The 16,470-nt window shown below is 37.6% G+C and overlaps 1 non-coding gene across 1 annotated transcript; it reads left to right on the forward strand.

Moving 5' to 3' along the window:
• Nucleotides 1-1,736: 1,736 nt before the first annotated feature.
• Nucleotides 1,737-1,808, forward strand: TRNAQ-UUG (transfer RNA glutamine (anticodon UUG)). The gene has a single exon. It is a non-coding gene; the product is annotated as a tRNA-Gln (tRNA).
• Nucleotides 1,809-16,470: the final 14,662 nt, after the last annotated feature.

A 16,470-nucleotide genomic window follows, 5' to 3' on the forward strand; every position in this document is an offset into this window, starting at 1 on the left:
TTGGTAATTTACCATTTTTTAAAATATTTTATTATTATTTTTCTAAAACTCTAAAAAAAAAAAAAAATTTAAAATTTCTTACACCATGTTTGTCATTTTTTCCTCCGTCACCACCTTAAAATTCTCTCTCTATAAGAAAATAAAAAATCTAGAATATTTCTTAAAAACTATTTCTACTACTTATCCTCTATAAGGAGAATCACACATTCAATCACCTATAGCTAATATACTATCAATCAGGTATACAATCACACATACTCAATGGGGCGATATCATCCCTTAAGCTCCCAGAGCGTAGATACACAAATTTCCATTCGCTTTTCAACGCCTGAGGTTGTTATCATAACTACCACGAAAAAAAACATACAACAAGTTCATACCGGTTTTACAACATATCATGTAGTACTAAATTGAGTTAGCCTATATACTGGGATGTGGTGAGCCATGTCGTCGAGCTGAGTCTTAGAGATGTACGACTCTATATCCTAAGAAAGCCTATAGAATCTAATACCCGACTACTCTTATTCTAATATGTCACAATCCAAATTTCAAGGTTTCAAAATAAGGATCATACTAAAAAGATGAAAGCAAAAAAAAGAATTGTAAAATAAAATACGAAAATTCGATAAAATTATAAAAAAAGAAAAAAAAAACATTACAAACGGAAAAATTAATTCAGGATATGAATATAAATTGAAATACAAAAGACCCGAGATACAATAAAGAGTTGATGCTCCAGAATGATTCCCTTTGTAACCGCACAGCTCTCAAACGCTCCTCCACCTCAACTGGCAGCCTATAGACACCTGACAAAGAAAGGAAAAAAGGGTGAATGTATAAATATACACCATAAGAAATCTACTTATAAGCTCTTATGGTAATGTTGACATAGCAGGAGACCACAAATTTTACTCTAGGATCTAGATGTATTGCTCTTGTTGTGCATAGCCTTGGGTAGATAACTTAGAATACGCAAGGTAACTTGTAACCAATTTAGCAGGTGAACTCTCTCTATCATGTGGAGATAGCATGGTGAGTGCTATCATTCTCATCATCCATGGGAGGTTGCTAGCAAATCCATCCAACAGGCCATGTAGTCGTTAGAGGTCAGGAGCTCTACCTACTGTATGTGCTAGTTCCATAAACTTCCAACATGATCAATGTCTTCCAACATGATCAATGTCTTCCCACACGATGGATCCACCATGTGGGGTAATTACTGATTATCTGCATGATCAATGCCCTCCTATAGGGTGAATCCACTATGTCAGATAATCCAACAAACTATCATGTTACACGTCCTTAACCAACCTCATGTCTAGCAGAATAGTACCGTACCGAAGTTCAAAGGGACTTGGAAGCTCTACAGACATTATATTTGCTACTATCGGCATACAAGCTACCTTGGAAATACATTTAGCTACGTTTTTACCTCTAAGGAATTTACTTTATTTATTTTATCCGTGGATGCTACTCTACCCATTAGTTTTCACAAATCTAGTATACAACATTTTAATCATCCACTTTCTTCATATATATATTTCTACCCAACCTACCAGAAAAGTAAGGCATAGTCGGGGTGCAAATCATCTTAGGACTGACTCGGTAGCTTAAAAAGACGAGCTAAAACATAATATACAATATATTTATATTATGTTAAACTAGAGTTCATATATAAGTACTATTTATTTTTTTAAAGTTCAGAGATCTATTACACAAATCTTATAAATATTTGTGGTCCCATGGTCTAGTGGTTAAGACATTGGACTTTGAATCCAATAACATGAGTTCAAATCTCGGTGGGACTTAATGCAATTAAATTAATTGATTTTAATTTGTTGGAACCGTGGCCAATACAAAACTGAAAAAAATTATGACACATACGAAGATACTATTTGATTTATTACAAACAAATCTTGTAATTATTTGTGGTTCCATGGTCTAATGGTTTGGACATTCGACTATCAACCCTATAACCTGAGTTCAATGGAACCTGTGGAATTTTCTGGATTTTTAATTTCGATGAAGAATGTTTAGAAAAAATTTGAATTTTTAAAGAAAAATAATAAAATATTACCAAAAATATGCTATTATGCTCAAAATTCATCCAATCTCAAGATCCAATTATTGGATTTCCTCCAAAATTGGACACAATCTAGAATGTTCACAAATCACCAAATCCAACGGTTAGAATTCAAATTGGAAGTCGGTAGCTCGCTAATCGGAGAGGATATTTCTGATGAATTTGTCAAAAAATTTAATCTCCAAGTCACGTCGATTCTTAAGGTTTCAACGTCGGTGGAAGCTTCCCCTATAAAGTCTGAAGTTGGGGCAATAATATGGAACAAGAATCGAGGAAGGTCGAGCTCCAAATCGTAAGCAATAAGCGTTTAGATTGTAGGTATCTTACTCTCTAATTTGTTCCAAATACGAGAGCAATTGTCCACCATTTTCCTTCAAATTTGTTGATATAGTTTCTAAACAAGATTACCCACAAGTTTCATGAAGAAATCGAGTGCTAAAAGTACCTAGAACCCCCCAGTCCGATCCGCCATTGAAGAGCTTCAAGAAAATCATGAAAAATTAATCTGATGATACAGGATAATCTGTCGTGCAAGGAAAATCTCAACCTATTTTGGCAGCTATGAGGATTGTTTCCATAGAAGAATATGAAGAGAAATAATCTCAGAAACATGGGGAATTAAAGGAAATCAGTTTGAGTAAAATTTGGGGTAAGTATAGATTTCCTATTTGTGGTCACTTTTCCTTCAAATGGATGATTCATTTAGCTTGAGAGGAAGTAACTTTAGTAAAAGAATGGAGAGCTCAAACGTTATAGAACAAGCTACTCAAGAGATCGATTTTTTGGGTTTCGGGTGAGTTGCAGACCGAGAAGAATTTCTCAAAATTAAAGTTCCAGACTCAAAGTTGTTCATCCAAACCAATTCCTTTAGCTCGAGTGAAGGATAAGGTAGAGGTTCCATGAACAAATCAAGACTTGAAAACCCCTAGAATTGGCTTTCCAATAAGAAATTCTCTGTTTTTTATTCGGGGAGAATACTAATTTTCAACGAACATTCGAGACGAATATCTTAGGCTACAATCAACAAGAAGGTATGAAATCAATCCTAGTTATTCCTTATAACACCTTTAAGTTTCATGATGAAATCGAGGGGAGAAATGCTAAAAATAGAGTTGTGGAAGGCGACTTTCAGACAGTGACGCAAAGGACGTGCGCGCATTATTCCTATCCAAAGGAAGAAGACGATGACGTGGCCGATTCAATTGAACCGGCCATGTCAACCCAAAATCCCTTCCCTCGATTTTTCTCTATTTTAACCCCCCTTCAAGAACGATTCTTATGAAATTTTATTTTATGATTCTAGAAACTAGACACAATAAGAAGTTTGTGGAAGAAAATTTGAGATAAGTCGGATAAAGTAAGCTCAAGAACTGAGATCTTGAATGTCGACAACGAGGTAAGTAGCCACCTTGAAATTTTCTTAAGAAATGCATGTAAGAATCGCTTGGATTTCTATATGAACTCTAAACCAAGTATGAATTAAGGATATATTAAAGAAAAACTCAAAGAATCATGATTTAAGGCCTTGAACTAATCAAATTGCTCGAGATTTAAGTAATGTTAAAATAACACCAAGAAACACTGTAAAATGACTCTAATGCCCCCAAGGTAATTTACATTCAGTTCATGACCCAGATGACCTCCAAATGCAATGAAACTCTGTAGTAGATCTTATTTTATGATGTTTGATGATGCTGTTTGAAAGTCTATGGAACACGTTAAGTAGCAAAACCAAGAATTAGGGGTAAAATGACCAAAATATTCCGCCACACTTTTTGTTCCTTGCCTCAAACCTTGCAATTTAATTTTCAAATTTCTTTGATAATGTTTTGGAATATACCTTTTTCTCATGGCTTCTCTAATTTCTTCTCATGTCTCTATTGAATCTTCCTCTTTTCTTCTCTCTCGAATTTGAGATGTTGGTACCAATCACCAGCATGATTGGTAAATTCGGCAATATCAAGTCTCATCTTCTTATTTTCACTATAGGTGTTGCAATCAAACACATGCTCTATCTTTCTTTCCCACTGCAAGTATGCCTCAGAATCTGCTGTTCCAGAAAAGGGTGGAATTTTGAGTTTAACTCCTTCATCTCTATCTTTATGTACTCTTTCCATCCTTCTAGGTTGCATAATAGTTGCATGGTTATTTCTTCCTCTCCATCTACCATCAACTTGTCTTTCTTGTACTACTATACCTTCATCTTCTTGTAATGTTCGTTCTTGTCTTTCTTGTTGCGCCTTCTTTCTTGTCTATCTTCCATCATCATTTCCATCATACCTTGAATTGCTTGAAGAATGGTTGTATTAAGATCTGGTACTGGTGGTACTGCTTCTCCATTATGTGACATTTTGTTATCAAGGGACCTCTCCACACTTCTCACAAAAATTTCATTCAGGGACACTCGTGTTTAACACTCAAAGGTAGGCTTTTGGTACTAAGTCAAGAATGTAAAGGCTGGCTTTTTTTAGTGATATCTTGCTTTAAGCTTGATTATAACCAATTCAACGATCAATTCTAACAAGCTAAGACTAGTATCTCAAGGATCAAGAGCTTGAAAATAAATGATAAGAACGGAATATATATATATATATATATATATATATATATATATATATATTTTTTCTCATAACTGATTTTTTTTTATTACTGATTTTTCTCTCTCTTTTTTTTTTTTCTTTTTTTTTTTTTTTGGATAATTTGAGAGAGAAAAAAATTGATATAAAAAAAATAACAATAAAACTATTTCACCTCTAGAGCGGCCAAAGAACGTCAACCAAAAGCTCTGATACCAAATGATAAGCGCATACACTGCTGAAATTTGCAAAGCTAGAGGTCCTTTTAGAATCCTTGCAAAACGTTCACAGAGAAAGCTAACTTAACGGATTGATTCCAACCAAGAGCTGGTTAGAAGATGAATGACTCTTAGATCGAACTTGGAATCTATGATGGTCACTCTTAGATACCAAGACAATTCACTCCAGAATTAGCTTGATCAAAACTAATTCAATGAATCGGTTTAAACATCAAACCTAAAGCAAGGTTTGAAAAAGAATAACAGCAAAAGGGTATCAAAAAAACACAAAAGTTTTGTCTGTATTCAACAATTCATACAAACATGAATATTACATGTCTTTAAATAGGCCCAAAAGATAACCCTAACATAATAAGGTTGAGCCACCAACTACAAATCATTAATAAATGCTATTGAATACAAATGGAAGAAAATAAGGCATTCATAAATTGTCTTAGTAGTTCAACTACCAATGACAAGTCTTCTAATCACTCTCCAATATCAGCCACTCCATTATTTTCTTGATTTGATTCTTGAATCTTCTTTGTATTGCTTCTTGTAATTACTCGTTCGGGTACATAGAAGTAATCGGTTGTTGGATTCATATCATAGATGCATAACCCAATACCATCATACTTATGTGCATCATTAACGAATGAGATTGGAGAGCGGGAACTAATAGTGGGGATTGATGCATTTGAGTTAAAAAACCGAAGTAGCAAAACCTTGGGTAAAAATAGTACTTGGTGCAGTTATTGAGCTTACACTTAAATAAACCCCATGAAAGAAATAGTAATGATTCATATAAATCACTTAATGGTAAATGCCTCAAATAAATCCAACGAGTAACTAATAATCCTGTTATACAGAAAAAAGTAGCTATCATGCCCTTTTCTAAGGGAGCATAGAGTCCTTCGCCCAACTCCCAACTTGGAATGGATAAGGCCGAATAACAACTCCAAACAACTATCATGCCCTTTTCTAAGGGAGCATAGAGTCCTTCGCCCAACTCCCAACTTGGAATGGATAAGGCCGAATAACAACTCCAAACAACCGTACCCTAACCAATGGGTTGAACCAACCTCCAACCACTTCGTTGCCACCACGTACGTTACAAGCTTGGTGATCTCCTCAACTCTAAGGGCCATGGGCAATAGGCCTTTGCCCAAAGCCCAACCTCAACACAATTACTACTTTATGAAGACTACATCCAATTTTAAATAGCCTCACGCGGTTTCCTTCAACTTAAGGGCCATGAACAATAGGCCTTCGCCCAAAGCCCATAGCCCAACTCCCAACTTGGAATGGACTGGCCGAAGAACAACTCCAAACAACCCTAACCAATGGGCTGAACCAACGTCCAACCACTTTGTTGCCCCCATACGGATTACAAGCTCACATTACCAAGCTCAGCGATTTCCTCAAGACAATGACTACTTTATGAAGACTACATCCAATTTTAAATCTATCAATGTGGGATTGTTGTAGCGGAGAAATCCATCATATTTACGATGTACGTAGTCCAAGCCACCAAAAATATATGTAAAAAAAAAAAAAAAAAAAAAAAAGTGGATGTTAGGTTGAGGACTACCCAGAGATTTATATTGGGCCTAAGAGAATTGACCCGCTATTCTTCCACCAACAAGAGCGGAAAGTTACGCTTCTCTGTTAAACAAGCCTCACGCGGTTCCTTCAACTCTAAGGGCCATGGACACATCTGCTCCGACCAGGGCTTTACCGACGTGCTCCGACCAAGGCTTTACCAACGTTAATTTTGAATTTGTGAGTGTTCTAGATCCACCCCAATTTTGAAGGAGATCCGACGTCCGAGAACTGAGTTTTATGGCGTTTTGTGCACGCAATTAGATTTCGTACAAAAGAGAATTTTCGTAGATATCAACTCTTTCAGGGGCATTCTAGTAATTTTCCATTTTTAATTATTTAAATATTATTTTTCTTTAAAAATCGAGAATTTTCCCATTCTTGGACAACTTATTTTTAATAAGAATCCTACCACCAGATTCAATGCAAAGTGAGGTATGTTATATTGAATTCTAATACTTTAATAAATGAATGGTCAATTTCTGTTTTTTTAACTAATAAAATGGAACATTTTAAAGAGTATCACACATAGAAAATAAGGTTCCACCAAGATATAAATTCGAGTTACTGGATTCAGTGTCCAATGTCCTAACGATTAGACCATGGGACCATAAATATTTATAAGATTGGTGTGTAATAAATAGTATTTTCATATACTTTCAAAACTTTGAAAATGACTAATGTGTCCTCGTTTTTTAGTTTTGTATTTGATAGGGTTTCAACATTCTAAAATCAATTAATTTAATAGATCACGTGTACAATTATTCTACCATTTTTTTCAGCCCTAAGAACATAAAGATGGTTAAAAAAAAGTTGTGAAATAAGTATTTCCCCATATGATGTGGATAAGAAAAAACTAGAGGCATTCTAAGTATTGGATTTGGGACCTCTCCCACCCTGAGCAAGAATCATTCCCTCTCACTCATATTCCAAGAATTGAATTTAATGCTTACATTAAAGTATCTTCTTGCGATGATTATTTATCACATTCTTCTTTTATCCTTTCTATTTGCTTCAAACGTCTTTATTATTGTCTACTCTCACTCATATTCCGTAAAGAATCATTTTAGTGAAGGATTGTAATTCCTTACGCCAAAATTGCCGCTAGACCAAATGCCCATATTGACAACTTTATTTTTTATTATTTTTTTTTTTTATGTTTTTTATTGAATGTATCATCATTATTTCGGTCATTTATTTGATCTTTCAAATATTATTAATAAAAAAATAGATATTAATGAAATCCTCGTGCAAGTATTATTACCATATATTTTAGTTTAAAAAGATGCAAAGTTTGATTATTCTAAAATTATTTATAGTAGTAAGTGTAATGAACATTGAGAGGATAAATAAAATTATTTATAGTAGTAAGATTCTCGAGGTTTCAATGTTGGTTTAAGCTCTCCATATAAAGTCTGTAGTTGGGACTTTCATTTGGAACAAGAATCAAGCCAAGTCGAGCTCTCAATCGCAAGAAAAAGCCGTTCAGTTTTTGGATTTTCTACTCTCAAGTTTCTTCATAACTCAAAAGAAATTGTCCACTATTTCTCTTCAAACTTGTTCCTCCACTTTCTAAGCAAGTTACCCACAATTTTTATGAAGGAATCGAGTGTTGAAAGAGCCTCAAACTCGTTCCCCCATTATGGATCGCCATTGAAAAAGTTCAAAGAAAACTTGAAAATCAAATCCTAGTCTACAAGGAAATTCGTAGAGTAAGATCAATCTCATTCAATTTTTGCACCTTCAAGGAACATTCTTGTAGAAGACCATGAAAGCTAACCCGTCCAAGATCATGCCCAATTGAAATTGGGAGTAAGGATCGAATTCCCATCTACAATCCATTTTTCTTAAAATTGAGCATTCCTTTAGCTTAAGAAGATCAATATGAGTAATTTTGTTGAAGAAATCGAGAGCTAAAATTCCCTAGAATAAGTTGTCCAAGAAAATGAAAAATTTTCATTTTCGAGTGAATTGCAGACAACATCACAATTTCTCAAAATTAAGGCTACATGCTTAAAGACGTTCCACCAAAAAAAAAATTCCTTTAGCTAGAGGAAAAAATAATCTAAAGAATACACTTACGAATATATATTCAAGATTAATACGCTATGTTGATTAAGAGTTCATTCCCTTCACAGATATATTCAAGATTTCATGTTGAACAGAGTAAGTTTGGAACCTAAACCAAGGGCCTAAGAAACGCGGAAATAAGTACCTCAAGTAACTTTTACTCAAGATCCAAGATTCTTCTAAAATAATCTAAAGAATACACTACGAATAACTCATGTTTGTTACCATGTTCTGTAGAGCTTATGAAGGTCAATGCATGCATGTTATCTAGGGTAATGTGTGAATGATGTATAGGGTTGTGTCATAAGAATGATTTAAAGATTAAAACTATAGGGACCTCATGCATTTTGTGTGTACATATGCATTGGGTTACTTCTCCAATGATGAGTATAGGTGCCTACACGATGATGATGATCATCATCATAACCCACGTGACACTCAAGGGTATGTTGACCTACGGACGTCGCTACGAACAACTAGGTTGACTTGATGGTGTTGATATAACACATGCGGAAGCAATTATAGTAAATTATAGTAAATTACTAGTACCTCAATTATAATTTGGATCTTAGGCACTCTAAGTACCTCAATTATAGTAAATTAGCTAGCATGTTCATAAACATTAAAACTCAAGGAGTTTGAGTACAAACCTTTTGTAGTTCAAATTCCTTTTTCCTCACGAACCAGTTTCGAACCACCACTAGTGTCTTCCCTACTATTTTTCGGCCTTAGAATGGGATTGTAGAATCCGAAGAGTGACTAAACTTGGATGGGATTTAGTATATGTGAGAGAGAGTTTGTGAGGGTTTTTCTCAAGGTTTTTACAAGGAGACTTTCCATGTAACTTATCAATAGATTTATAGAATCATATTTGCATGTTCATGCAAATTTGAGATTATGAAATTTTGACACTCAAAATTCCTCTCAAATGTGTGGGATTATGTGGCAAGCATGCAAGTTTGAGTTAACCAAATTTTGACATTCAAAATTCCACTCAAATTTGTGTGATTTATTTGGCAAGCATGTAAGTTTTGTTAAACCAAATTTTGATATTCAAAATTCCACCAACTCAAACATGGATTTTTTTCATTAAGTGAAGTCAACATTTTGACTTTCTCCATTTTAATTCAACAATTAATTTAAAATTCAAGTAATATTAAATGATTAATTCAACAATTTAATTAATATTTAACATTAATTTAAATGTCAATCCCAATCCGACACATATGGATTAAAATATTTAAATCTTATTTAAATATCTCTAATTCTCTCTTTTTGTTTAATTTGTAAATAAAATAAAAATGCGGTTAAATATATCGTATATATTTAGCACATATTCCCTAATTTGAATTCGAACACTTCGAACTCACTCATCACACTATTCTATGGTTTAGTCTGATTTGAGTTAGTAGGGGGACCTAATGGACTTATAGATCATGGGTTCCAACAATTCGAGATTAATCGGCTAAACTCATTAACATTGTTAACCAACATTCGTTAACTACTAGAACACTCCACTATAGCCTAGTAGTTGCACTCCCCTCACTATAGATATATTTTTGTCCATTTGATATAACCATGATTAGTAAGTCGATCCTTCACAGGTTGTTCGTAACTAGAGTTGGATAAATTTACCGTTTTACCCCTGAAGTTACTTCTTGTTCCTTATGTTCAACTGATTCTCTAATGAACAATTGGTTTGTGGTCCAACCAGTAAACCAAATCCCTCTCAAACCAATGAGAGGGTGGGGCTTCTTGTTCAAGACTTGGAATCAGTACTTAAGGGAACAACCTCTCTACTATCCGTAAAAGTGGGTAGGAGTGAATTCCATCTTGCATCTTATGTCCCCAGCTGTTCACCCAGTCTTACCTTTGAACTCACCCATGCAAATCTAAGGATATTTCTGAATAAATAGGAGTTCATGGTTAGCTCAGGATTAAGATTGAGTTACCTAGGTCATCGAATGAAAAAAAACAGTCTCAACAGTAAACGACATTATAAAGTGAGAGTGATTTTCTTCCTGGTCTGACCTTATGCAATACTCATTGCATAGGATGCCCCCACTCACAAGTCTTCGCATGTACAATTTAGTGATCACATTGTTTATATCATGGTGAAGGAGAATGAAAAGGGGAATTAATCTTGAGTTGAGTCTTGACTGACGGTTCAATCTCTTTCGAATTATCTCATAAATGAAGGAATAAATAGAGAATAGAGGCAAAGGTTCCTTCAGTAGTTCTGTCTCATGAATAAAGAAAGAGTGTTTACAGTTCTTCAATGAGGTTTAGGATCAGTAATCTTGAGTTGAGTGTTAGAAGTGAAGGTAGAAAAGGGGGAAAAGCTCTCCGTTCCTGGTTCTCCTGTAGCTTGATTCTCCAAAACCACAAGAATCCTTACCTTAGTTAGAATGAGATTCCAACTCAATACCTTTCCTTTGAGATTTTGAGAAGAGTTGCTCTTTGGAGAGCACAGTACAATGAAAGTTGTAAGCTGTGTTTGGGGAGGAGTTATTGTCGTTGGCCTCTATGGTAGAATCAGTTTGGGGCGTGAGAGGCGGTGGTTTACCCTGTGGCGGATGTCAGCGGTTCGAGTCTGCTTATCTCCAACTCGTTCACTTAGCTGATACAAAGCTATATGATAGCACTCTATGTTTTCCGATTCGGCAGTTCGATCTATGATTTCTCATTCATGGACATTGATAAGATCCTTCCATTTAGTAGCACCTTAGGATGGCATAGCCTTAAAGTTAAGGGCGAGAAAAAGTGAGACGCATCCATAGTTTCCCCAGGATAAGGTACTCAGCCTTATCCCTATACTATAGATTATTGACTATATACTTGAACTTGACACACTCTTATGTCTCTATATACTTGAAATTGACACACTCTTATGTCTACTACATTTTTCAGTTAAGGCAAGGCATTCCTGTACGGCTGACAACGGCATCGCAACTCGAGATCATGGCACATGCATAGGGTAGTGGTATTTGTTTTCTTAGACTTAGGCTAGACTATGATGTTTTTAACTTAAACTCTTATTCATTTTATTTAGTCTTTTCTTGTGTCGTTTTAAAGATGTTTTCGAAACACGTAAGTCCATGGCTGTATTCTAAGATAAAGGTTATGTTTTATGGAATTTTAATGAAGTCTTCCGCATTTAATGTTTATGGTACGTATACAGTAGCGAACTTAAATTAACTAGAAAATTTCGGGTCGTTACAGTTGGTATCAGAGCTTTAGGTTATAGAGCTTGTAGATTAGCCTACACAGTAGGCTTGGCATGTTCCACGGTCCAATCACCGATGCCCCGTCATTGCCAGGTACACCTTATGTAGAATGAGAAATGTATGACATTTGTGATATATTTAATGTGGTTGGCTTTAAATGATCCATGACATGATACTATATGAAAAGGTGTTGATGTTATCTGGTGTTGATGTGATCTGATGTAATGCATGTCTTTACGTTATGAGATTTATGTTTTTATTATATATACATATGACTTATATGGTAGGGATGTAGGGAATGTTGTAAATCATAAACTTAGCTAGAATTCTTTCTTGGTTTCTAGAACCATGCTGCACAGAGGATGTAGAAGATGTAGGAGAGGGAGAGGACGACCTCCCTTTAGGAGAGGAGGAAGAGGAGACGCCGATAGAAGTTCTTCCCAAGAGGGGTTGACTACCGGCCCATATGCGTTTGTACCACCTCCTGAATATGAACCTCCCCCACAAGCTGTACCCCCTCCTGAATATGCACCTCCCCCACAAACTGTACCCCCTCCTGAATATACACCGCCCCCTCAAGCTGCACCACAGCCTGGGTTAGACCCTGTCACAACGTTACTGTTGGAATCCCTCCAAAAAACTATGCAAACCATGCTAGACACACAACAGGCCACGTTGTTGGCTACGCAACAAGTCGCGGTAATGGCCACGCAACCAGCCAACGCGGCAGCCCCGCTACCGATGGATGTGGTAGCTATCCAACCCATGAACAACCCGCACCCGGATAGGGGTGCGAGTTGGTTAAAGGATTTCAGGTGGTATAACCCCTGTCCTTTTGTCGGTTCAAAGGAAGATCCCACAGTGGCTCAGATGTGGATCGTAAACATGGAAACGACCTTTGAATCAATGAGATGCCCTGATGAACATAAGGTGTCATGTGCGACAAATGTGTTACAAAAAGATGCAGAAGTGTGGTGGTCGGATAATAAACAAGCATCAACCCGGGCGGGGGAATTACAACGTTGGAAACCTTTAAGGAAGTCTTTCTAAAATACTATTATCCAAAGGAAACCCGTATAAAGAAACAGCAAGAGTTTAACCACTTAACCCAAGGTGATCGCACGGTGGATCAGTACGATCAGAACTTCATGAGATTGAGAAGGTTTGCACCGTCTTTAGCTGACACTGAAGAGAAACAGACAGAAAAATTTGTGTTAGGATTGAATCCGAAAACCCGCTGCATGTTAGAGGCCTTTTACCCAAAAACCTATGAAGAGGCCCTAAGGACGGCCAAGGCCCTAGAGGAACCCCAGAGGAAAAGAAAACGTAGCCAACAGTCGTCACAGGAAGGAAACGCCTTGTCGAGGTTGATACCACAGAATTCCAACCATCGTCCTAGAGACCTCGATATTAGAGTAGGCCACCTGCTCCACCCCAATAGGCCGATACCTAGCAATGGAGAAGCCACTGTGCCGTAATTGTGGAAAACAACATGTTGGGAGATGTTTGGCGGGCTCAGGTATGTGTTATATATGTGTTCATGCAGGTCATGTGGCCAGAACTTGCCCTACAAAGAGCCTGGGAATTCCAAAGGAACCCCTTAGAGGACCGGTCATCCGAGAGCCCACCTTACAAACCCGTCCACAGACCAGGGCATATGTAACGACCAGTAAAGAGGCGGGAACATCTGGTACCGTGGTGACAGGTGCGCTTTTTATACTAGGACACTTTGCGTTGACATTGTTTGATTCTGGTTCTACCCATTTCTTTGTTGCTTTATCATTTGTTAAACAAGTAGGGTTCGTAGTAGAACCCTTAATGCATGCATTATCGGTCGGTACCCCAGCAGGAATAGACTTAGTTACGAAAAATAGAGTAAAGGACGGACAAGTGGTAATAGCTGGACAAACCATCCACGTAGACTTAAAGGTAGTGGATATGACGGATTTTGACGTCATACTAGGAATGGACTGGTTAGAAGAAAACTTTGCTAGCATAGACTGGCATAAGAAGGAGGTGATATTCACACCTCCCAACGGACTTACCTTTAAGTTTAAAGGAACCTCCACAGGTACCACCCAAAAAATAATATCGATGATGAAAGCAAGACGCCTGATACAACAAGGGGGGTGGGCATTTCTAGCCTGTGCAGTAAATACAAAAGGAAAGGAAAAACCTATAGACACAGTACCCGTAGTAAACGAATTTATGGATGTCTTCCCGGAGGACCTTCCGGGAATTCCAACATCGCGAGAGGTAGACTTTGGGATAGATCTGGAACCAGGAACGGGACCCATCTCTAAGGCCCCGTACCGCATGGCACCAGCCGAACTAAAAGAGCTTAAAACACAACTGCAAGACCTGTTAGATAAGGGCTTCATTCGACCTAGCGTGTCGCCTTTGGGTGCGCAAGTGTTGTTTGTTAAAAAGAAAGACGGCTCAATGCGTTTATGCATTGATTATAGGGAATTAAACAAGAGGACGGTAAAGAACAAATACCCGTTACCCCGTATTGAGGACCTATTTGACCAACTACGTGAGGCAACAGTGTTTTCTCAAATAGACCTTCGATCAGGATACCATCAAATTAAGATTAAAAATGAAGACATACCGAAAACAGCCTTTCAAATCAGATATGGCCACTACGAGTTTGTGGTGATGTCTTTTGGTCTCACCAATGCCCCAACGGTATTTATGGAACTAATGAACCGAGTATTTAAGGAGTGCTTAGACTCGTTTGTGATCGTGTTCATAGACGATATCCTGATATACTCGAAAACGGACCTAGAACACCAAGAGCTTCGCAAAGCCTTAACTATCCTAAGGGAGAACAAGCTGTGTGCCAAATTCACCAAGTGTGAATTTTGGCTACGACAGGTTTCGTTTCTGGGGCACGTAGTGTCTAAAGACGGAATCTTTGTAGATCCCAATAAGATAGAAGCGGTCACGAAATGGAAACGCCCAACAACGGTCACCGAGATACGAAGTTTCTTGGGATTGGTGGGCTACTATCGAAGGTTTGTCCAGGACTTCGCTAGAATAGCCATGCCTCTCACCCAATTGACAAAAAAAGGTATACCTTTTGTTTGGGACGATACTTGTGAGGCCAGCTTTCAAGAGCCAAAACAAAGACTAGTATCCGCCCCAGTGCTCACAGTTCAAGAGAGTTATGTGGGATATGTGATTTACAGTGACGCATTCAAAAAGGGATTAGGTTGTGTACTGCAACATGGCAAGGTGGTTGCGTATGCGTCACGCCAACTAAAGGATTACGAGAAAAACTATCCTACACATGATTTGGAGCTGGCAGCAGTAGTGTTCGCATTAAAAATTTGGCGACACTACATGTATGGCGAAAAGACCCAGATCTACATGGACCACAAAAGCCTAAAATATTTGTTCACCCAAAAAGAATTGAACATGAGGCAACGTAGATGGTTAGAGCTGGTAAAAGATTACGACATAGACATCCAGTACCACCCTGGAAAAGCAAACGTAGTCGTTGATGCACTGAGTCGAAAAGCAGTACACTCGTCGGCCCTCATCACCAGGGAGCCACGAGTGCGAACTGATTTCGAACGGGCTGATATAGTGGTAGTAACCAAAGAAGTTGCCGCCCTAATAGCCCGACTGATAGTGCGCTCCCCGGTCAGACAAAGGATCATAGACTCACAACGTGGGGATCCAAGCCTAAGTAAAATCCTAGACCAATTGAAAGTAGGCTCAGTGGACGGATTCTCTAAGTCAACAGATGACGGATTATTATGCCAAGGGTGTTTATGTGTCCTACCCACGAGCGAAATAAAGAATGAAATCCTAACTGACGCACACAACTCAACCTTCTCGATACATCTAGGTGGAACAAAGATGTGTCAAGACTTGAAACAACACTTCTAGTGGCGAAGTATGAAAAAGATATCGCGGAGTACGTGAGTAAGTGTCTGGTGTGCCAACAAGTAAAAGCCCCTAGGCAGAAAACCGCCGGGCTACTACAACCTCTAAGTATACCGAAATGGAAATGGGAAAACATTGCCATGGATTTCATAGTAGGCCTACCCAAAACATTAAAGGGCTATACGATAATCTGGGTGGTCGTGGACCATCTGACAAAGTCGGCTCACTTCCTACCAGGTAAGGCAATGTTGACTCTGGCAATTCGGAGGACAATGTCGACGAAAAATTTGCCGAAGGTTTCTTCGAAGGAAAAATTAGCGGAAGTAAAAGGAGAGAGGGAGAGAGATTCGCTGAGATTTGCTAAAGACTCGATATCTCATTTTCCTTCAGTTGAATAGTTTAAATAACACATCTAATTACAAAAATAGGAAAACTAATTATACAAAAATAGAACAATGGACGAAGACTTCGCCCAAATTGGCCAAAAAATGGCACCTAGAATTACGCTCTTCCATTGGCGTAAATTCAGATGTTTTGAGAAACCTAACTAAATAAGGAACATGACTTTTATTTAACAATCTCCTCCTAAAAGCTGTACCTTATTATTTGAACTTCGATCTTTGAGCGTAGTTCTTCAAATTTCACCCGCGCTAGGGACTTGGTGAAAATGTCTCCAAGTTGTTCCTCTGTTCGGATGAAATCAATCTTGATGAGCCCTCGATCTGGACATTCTCGAATGTAGTGGAATATGATTTCTATGTGCTTGCTCCGGTCGTGCAAGACTGGATTTTTGATCAGGG

Source organism: Cucurbita pepo, chromosome 18 (genome assembly GCF_057944985.1).
Source record: "Cucurbita pepo subsp. pepo isolate OVF chromosome 18, ASM5794498v1, whole genome shotgun sequence".
In the NCBI taxonomy this organism is placed as follows: Eukaryota; Viridiplantae; Streptophyta; class Magnoliopsida; order Cucurbitales; family Cucurbitaceae; genus Cucurbita; species Cucurbita pepo.